This window comes from Ipomoea nil, unplaced genomic scaffold (genome assembly GCF_001879475.1).
Source record: "Ipomoea nil cultivar Tokyo-kokei standard unplaced genomic scaffold, Asagao_1.1 scaffold0336, whole genome shotgun sequence".
NCBI lineage: Eukaryota > Viridiplantae > Streptophyta > Magnoliopsida > Solanales > Convolvulaceae > Ipomoea > Ipomoea nil.
This window is the reverse complement of record NW_017616764.1, coordinates 1-7535: the sequence shown is the minus strand read 5'-3', so window position 1 is coordinate 7535 and position 7535 is coordinate 1. Positions and strand designations below refer to the sequence as shown.

At 35.7% G+C, this 7535-nt stretch overlaps 3 non-coding genes across 3 annotated transcripts; all 3 read right to left on the bottom strand.

Annotated features, from left to right (window-relative positions):
* Nucleotides 1-1709: 1709 nt before the first annotated feature.
* On the bottom strand, nt 1710-1782 carry TRNAE-CUC. The gene has a single exon. It is a non-coding gene; the product is annotated as a tRNA-Glu (tRNA).
* Nucleotides 1783-2894: 1112 nt separating this feature from the next.
* TRNAE-CUC lies at nt 2895-2967 on the bottom strand. The gene has a single exon. It is a non-coding gene; the product is annotated as a tRNA-Glu (tRNA).
* A 1111-nt stretch (nt 2968-4078) lies between these two features.
* Nucleotides 4079-4152, bottom strand: TRNAE-CUC. Its single transcript has one exon. It is a non-coding gene; the product is annotated as a tRNA-Glu (tRNA).
* Nucleotides 4153-7535: the final 3383 nt, after the last annotated feature.

Sequence of the window (7535 nt, the reverse complement as noted above, 5' to 3'; positions counted from 1 at the left end):
ATATACACTCAATATGTGAGACATGCTATTCAATTTCATTTTATACATACTGCAGTTTCGTTTCAACACAACTAAAGTATCATTTCAATTCAATTACATTTTCATTTGACAATATATGCGAGACAAATTATTCAGTTTAATTTGAAACACACTGTAGTTTCATTTTATTATAAACACACAAAAAATACGAGATCTGTTAAAATTTAACGGCGGTAATTCTTTACTTAAAGACACGACGCCATTTTCGGAACATGGTCCACTCAACTGTGTGGACCATGGTCCACGGTATAACAATCGTCTTTGCACACCATTGATCTTGCATTATCTAGTGGCCTACAATTCCTTAACACAAATGCACTGGTAATTTAAAAAAGGAACGTACGGGGACGTAATGGTCATTGCCACGTATCAACGTGGGGTGGTGGCGCAGTTGGCTAGCGCGTAGGTCTCATAGCTTCTGAGTGATCCTGAGGTCGAGAGTTCGAGCCTCTCTCACCATATGCAAAAATAAAAACAAAAAATAGTTTTCGTTGCCGGGAATTGAACCCGGGTCTCTCGGTGAGAGCCGAGTATCCTAACCAACTAGACTACAACGAATTCATTGTTCACTTTTTCATCTTCTGAATATCGGCAAAATTTGACTGTGGACCTTGGTCCACACAGCTGTGTGGACCATTGTCCAAAACGGAGTCGTTTCTTTTAATGAAAATAAACGGCACCGCACCCGTTCTGTGTAATTAGTTCGGTTTGTATAACATATCCAGTTTCATTTTATTTATATTGTAGTTTCATATCAGCACAACTAAAGTTTCATTTTGTTTCAACTGCAGTTCCATTCGACATTATATGTACAATAGTCTTATTACAATGAGACTTGTTATTGAATTCTATTTTATACTCACTGTAGTATTGTTACAACACCACTAAATTATAATTCTAATTCAACTACGATTTCATTTTATATACACTGTAGTTTCATTAAAACACAACTAAAGTATCATTTTGATATAACCACAGTCTCATTTGACAATATAACACTCAAACGTGAGACAATGTTATTCAGTTTCCTTTTATACATGCTGTAGTTCATTTCAGCAAAACTAAAGTATCATTTCAATTCAATACAATTCTATTTGACAATAATACACTCAATATGTGAGACATGCTATTCAATTTCATTTTATACATACTGCAGTTTCGTTTCAACAAACTAAAGTATCATTTCAATTCAATTACATTTTCATTTGACAATATATGCGAGACAAATTATTCAGTTTAATTTGAAACACACTGTAGTTTCATTTTATTATAAACACACAAAAAATACGAGATCTGTTAAAATTTAACGGCGGTAATTCTTTACTTAAAGACACGACGCCATTTTCCGGAACATGGTCCACTCAACTGTGTGGACCATGGTCCACGGTATAACAATCGTCTTTGCACACCATTGATCTTGCATTATCTAGTGGCCTACAATTCCTTAACACAAATGCACTGGTAATTTAAAAAAGGAACGTACGGGGACGTAATGGTCATTGCCACGTATCAACGTGGGGTGGAGGCGCAGTTGGCTAGCGCGTAGGTCTCATAGCTTCTGAGTGATCCTGAGGTCGAGAGTTCGAGCCTCTCTCACCCCATATTCCAAAATGTGGTTTTTCCCCTCGCCGTGAACTAGCAGTGCAAAAAATAAAAGAACAAAAAATAGTTTCCGTTGCCGGGAATTGAACCCGGGTCTCTCGGGTGAGAGCCGAGTATCCTAACCAACTAGACTACAACGGATTCATTGTTCCACTTTTTCATCTTCTGAATATCGGCAAAATTTGACTGTGGACCTTGGTCCACACAGCTATGTGGACCATTGTCCAAAACGGAGTCGTTTCTTTTAATGAAAATAAACGGCACCGCACCCGTTCTGTGTAATTAGTTCGGTTTGTATAACATATCCAGTTTCATTTTATTTATATTGTAGTTTCATATCAGCACAACTAAAGTTTCATTTTGTTTCAACTGCAGTTCCATTCGACATTATATGTACAATAGTCTTATTACAATGAGACTTGTTATTGAATTCTATTTTATACTCACTGTAGTATTGTTACAACACCACTAAATTATAATTCTAATTCAACTACGATTTCATTTTATATACACTGTAGTTTCATTAAAACACAACTAAAGTATCATTTTGATATAACCACAGTCTCATTTGGCAATATAACACTCAATACGTGAGACATGTTATTCAGTTTCCTTTTATACATGCTGTAGTTTCATTTCAGCAAAACTAAAGTATCATTTCAATTCAAATACAATTCTATTAGACAATATACACTCAATATGTGAGACATGCTATTCAATTTCATTTTATACATACTGCAGTTTCGTTTCAACATAACTAAAGTATCATTTCAATTCAATTACATTTTCATTTGACAATATATGCGAGACAAATTATTCAGTTTAATTTGAAACACACTGTAGTTTCATTTTATTATAAACACAAAAAATACGAGATCTGTTAAAATTTAACGGCGGTAATTCTTTACTTAAAGACACGACGCCATTTTCGGAACATGGTCCACTCAACTGTGTGGACCATGGTCCACGGTATAACAATCGTCTTTGCACACCATTGATCTTGCATTATCTAGTGGCCTACAATTCCTTAACACAAATGCACTGGTAATTTAAAAAAGAACGTACGGGGACGTAATTGGTCATTGCCACGTATCAACGTGGGGTGGAGGCGTAGTTGGCTAGCGCGTAGGTCTCATAGCTTCTGAGTGATCCTGAGGTCGAGAGTTCGAGCCTCTCTCACCCCATATTCCAAAATGTGGTTTTTCCCCTCGCCGTGAACTAGCAGTGCAAAAAATAAAAGAACAAAAAATATTTTCCGTTGCCGGGAATTGAACCCGGGTCTCTCGGGTGAGAGCCAAGTATCCTAACCAACTAGACTACAACGGATTCATTGTTCCACTTTTTCATCTTCTGAATATCGGCAAAATTTGACTGTGGACCTTGGTCCACACAGCTATGTGGACCATTGTCCAAAACGGAGTCGTTTCTTTTAATGAAAATAACGGCACCGCACCCGTTCTGTGTAATTAGTTCGGTTTGTATAACATATCCAGTTTCATTTTATTTATATTTGTAGTTTCATATCAGCACAACTAAAGTTTCATTTTGTTTCAACTGCAGTTCCATTCGACATTATATGTACAATAGTCTTATTACAATGAGACTTGTTATTGAATTCTATTTTATACTCACTGTAGTATTGTTACAACACCACTAAATTATAATTCTAATTCAACTACGATTTCATTTTATATACACTGTAGTTTCATTAAAACACAACTAAAGTATCATTTTGATATAACACAGTCTCATTTGGCAATATAACACTCAATACGTGAGACATGTTATTCAGTTTCCTTTTATACATGCTGTAGTTTCATTTCAGCAAAACTAAAGTATCATTTCAATTCAAATACAATTCTATTTGACAATATACACTCAATATGTGAGACATGCTATTCAATTTCATTTTATACATACTGCAGTTTCGTTTCAACATAACTAAAGTATCATTTCAATTCAATTACATTTTCATTTGACAATATATGCGAGACAAATTATTCAGTTTAATTTGAAACACACTGTAGTTTCATTTTATTATAAACACACAAAAATACGAGATCTGTTAAAATTTAACGGCGGTAATTCTTTACTTAAAGACACGACGCCATTTTCGGAACATGGTCCACTCAACTGTGTGGACCATGGCTCCACGGTATAACAATCGTCTTTGCACACCATTGATCTTGCATTATCTAGTGGCCTAGAATTCTTAACACAAATGCACTGGTAATTTAAAAAGGAACGTACGGGGACGTAATGGTCATTGCCACGTATCAACGTGGGGTGGAGGCGTCAGTTGGCTAGCGCGTAGGTCTCATAGCTTCTGAGTGATCCTGAGGTCGAGAGTTCGAGCCTCTCTCACCCATATTCGCAAATGTGGTTTTTCCCCTCGCCGTGAACTAGCAGTGCAAAAAATAAAAGAACAAAAAATATTTTCCGTTGGCCGGGAATTGAACCGGGGTCTCTCGGGTGAGAGCCGAGTATCCTAACCAACTAGACTACAACGGATTCATTGTTCCACTTTTTCATTTCTGAATATCGGCAAAATTTGACTGTGGACCTTGGTCCACACAGCTTGTGGACATTGTCCAAAACGGAGTCGTTTCTTTTAATGAAAATAAACGGCACCGCACCCGTTCTGTGTAATTAGTTCGGTTGTATAACATATCCAGTTTCATTTTATTTATATTGTAGTTTTATATCAGCACAACATAAAGTTTCATTTTGTTTCAACTGCAGTTCCATTCGACATTATATGTACAATAGTCTTTATTACAATGAGACTTGTTATTGAATTCTATTTTTATACTCACTGTAGTATTGTTACAACACCACTAAATTATAATTCTAATTCAACTACGATTTCATTTTATATACACTGTAGTTTCATTAAAACACAACTAAAGTATCATTTTGATATAACCACAGTCTCATTTGACAATATAACACTCAATACGTGAGACATGTTATTCAGTTTCCTTTTATACATGCTGTAGTTTCATTTCAGCAAAACTAAAGTATCATTTCAATTCAAAAACAATTCTATTTGACAATATACACTCAATATGTGAGACATGCTATTCAATTTCATTTTATACATACTGCAGTTTCGTTTCAACATAACTAAAGTATCATTTCAATTCAATTACATTTTCATTTGACAATATATGCGAGACAAATTATTCAGTTTAATTTGAAACACACTGTAGTTTCATTTTATTATAAACACACAAAAAATACGAGATCTGTTAAAATTTAACGGCGGTAATTCTTTACTTAAAGACACGACGCCATTTTCGGAACATGGTCCACTCAACTGTGTGGACCATGGTCCACGGTATAACAATCGTCTTTGCACACCATTGATCTTGCATTATCTAGTGGCCTACAATTCCTTAACACAAATGCACTGGTAATTTAAAAAAGGAACGTACGGGGACGTAATGGTCATTGCCACGTATCAACGTGGGTGGTGGCGCAGTTGGCTAGCGTAGGTCTCATAGCTTCTGAGTGATCCTGAGGTCGAGAGTTCGAGCCTCTCTCACCCCATATTCCAAAATGTGGTTTTTCCCCTCGCCGTGAACTAGCAGTGCAAAAAATAAAAGAACAAAAATATTTTCCGTTGCCGGGAATTGAACCGGGTCTCTCGGTGAGAGCCGAGTATCCTAACCAACTAGACTACAACGGATTCATTGTTCACTTTTTCATCTTCTGAATATCGGCAAAATTTGACTGTGGACCTTGGTCCACACAGCTGTGTGGACCATTGTCCAAAACGGAGTCGTTTCTTTTAATGAAAATAAACGCACCGCACCCGTTCTGTGTAATTAGTTCGGTTTGTATAACATATCCAGTTTCATTTTATTTATATTGTAGTTTCATATCAGCACAACTAAAGTTTCATTTTGTTTCAACTGCAGTTCCATTCGACATTATATGTACAATAGTCTTATTACAATGAGACTTGTTATTGAATTCTATTTTATACTCACTGTAGTATTGTTACAACACCACTAAATTATAATTCTAATTCAACTACGATTTCATTTTATATACACTGTAGTTTCATTAAAACACAACTAAAGTATCATTTTGATATAACCACAGTCTCATTTGACAATATAACACTCAATACGTGAGACATGTTATTCAGTTTCCTTTTATACATGCTGTAGTTTCATTTCAGCAAAACTAAAGTATCATTTCAATTCAAATACAATTCTATTACAATATACACTCAATATGTGAGACATGCTATTCAATTTCATTTTATACATACTGCAGTTTCGTTTCAACACAACTAAAGTATCATTTCAATTCAATTACATTTTCATTTGACAATATATGCGAGACAAATTATTCAGTTTAATTTGAAACACACTGTAGTTTCATTTTATTATAAACACACAAAAAATACGAGATCTGTTAAAATTTAACGGCGGTAATTCTTTACTTAAAGACACGACGCCATTTTCGGAACATGGTCCACTCAACTGTGTGGACCATGGTCCACGGTATAACAATCGTCTTTGCACACATTGATCTTGCATTATCTAGTGGCCTACAATTCCTTAACACAAATGCACTGGTAATTTAAAAAAGGAACGTACGGGGACGTAATGGTCATTGCCACGTATCAACGTGGGGTGGAGGCGCAGTTGGCTAGCGCGTAGGTCTCATAGCTTCTGAGTGATCCTGAGGTCGAGAGTTCGAGCCTCTCTCACCCATTCCAAAATGTGGTTTTTTCCCTCGCCGTGAACTAGCAGTGCAAAAAATAAAAGAACAAAAAATATTTTCCGTTGCCGGGAATTGAACCCGGGTCTCTCGGTGAGAGCCGAGTATCCTAACCAACTAGACTACAACGGATTCATTGTTCCACTTTTTCATCTTCTGAATATCGGCAAATTTGACTGTGGACCTTGGTCCACACAGCTGTGTGGACCATTGTCCAAAACGGAGTCGTTTCTTTTAATGAAAATAAACGGCACCGCACCCGTTCTGTGTAATTAGTTCGGTTTGTATAACATATCCAGTTTCATTTTATTTATATTGTAGTTTCATATCAGCACAACTAAAAAGTTTCATTTTGTTTCAACTGCAGTTCCATTCGACATTATATGTACAATAGTCTTATTACAATGAGACTTGTTATTGAATTCTATTTTATACTCACTGTAGTATTGTTACAACACCACTAAATTATAATTCTAATTCAACTACGATTTCATTTTATATACACTGTAGTTTCATTAAAACACAACTAAAGTATCATTTTGATATAACCACAGTCTCATTTGACAATATAACACTCAATACGTGAGACATGTTATTCAGTTTCCTTTTATACATGCTGTAGTTTCATTTCAGCAAAACTAAAGTATCATTTCAATTCAAATACAATTCTATTGACAATATACACTCAATATGTGAGACATGCTATTCAATTTCATTTTTACATACTGCAGTTTCGTTTCAACAAACTAAAGTATCATTTCAATTCAATTACATTTTCATTTGACAATATATGCGAGACAAATTATTCAGTTTAATTTGAAACACACTGTAGTTTCATTTTATTATAAACACACACAAAAAATACGAGATCTGTTAAAATTTAACGGGCGGTAATTCTTTACTTAAAGACACGACGCCATTTTCGGAACATGGTCCACTCAACTGTGTGACATGGTCCACGGTATAACAATCGTCTTTGCACACCATTGATCTTGCATTATCTAGTGGCCTACAATTCCTTAACACAAATGCACTGGTAATTTAAAAAAGGAACGTACGGGGACGTAATGGTCATTGCCACGTATCAAGTGGGGTGGTGGCGCAGTTGGCTAGCGCGTAGGTCTCATAGCTTCTGAGTGATCCTGAGGTCGAGAGTT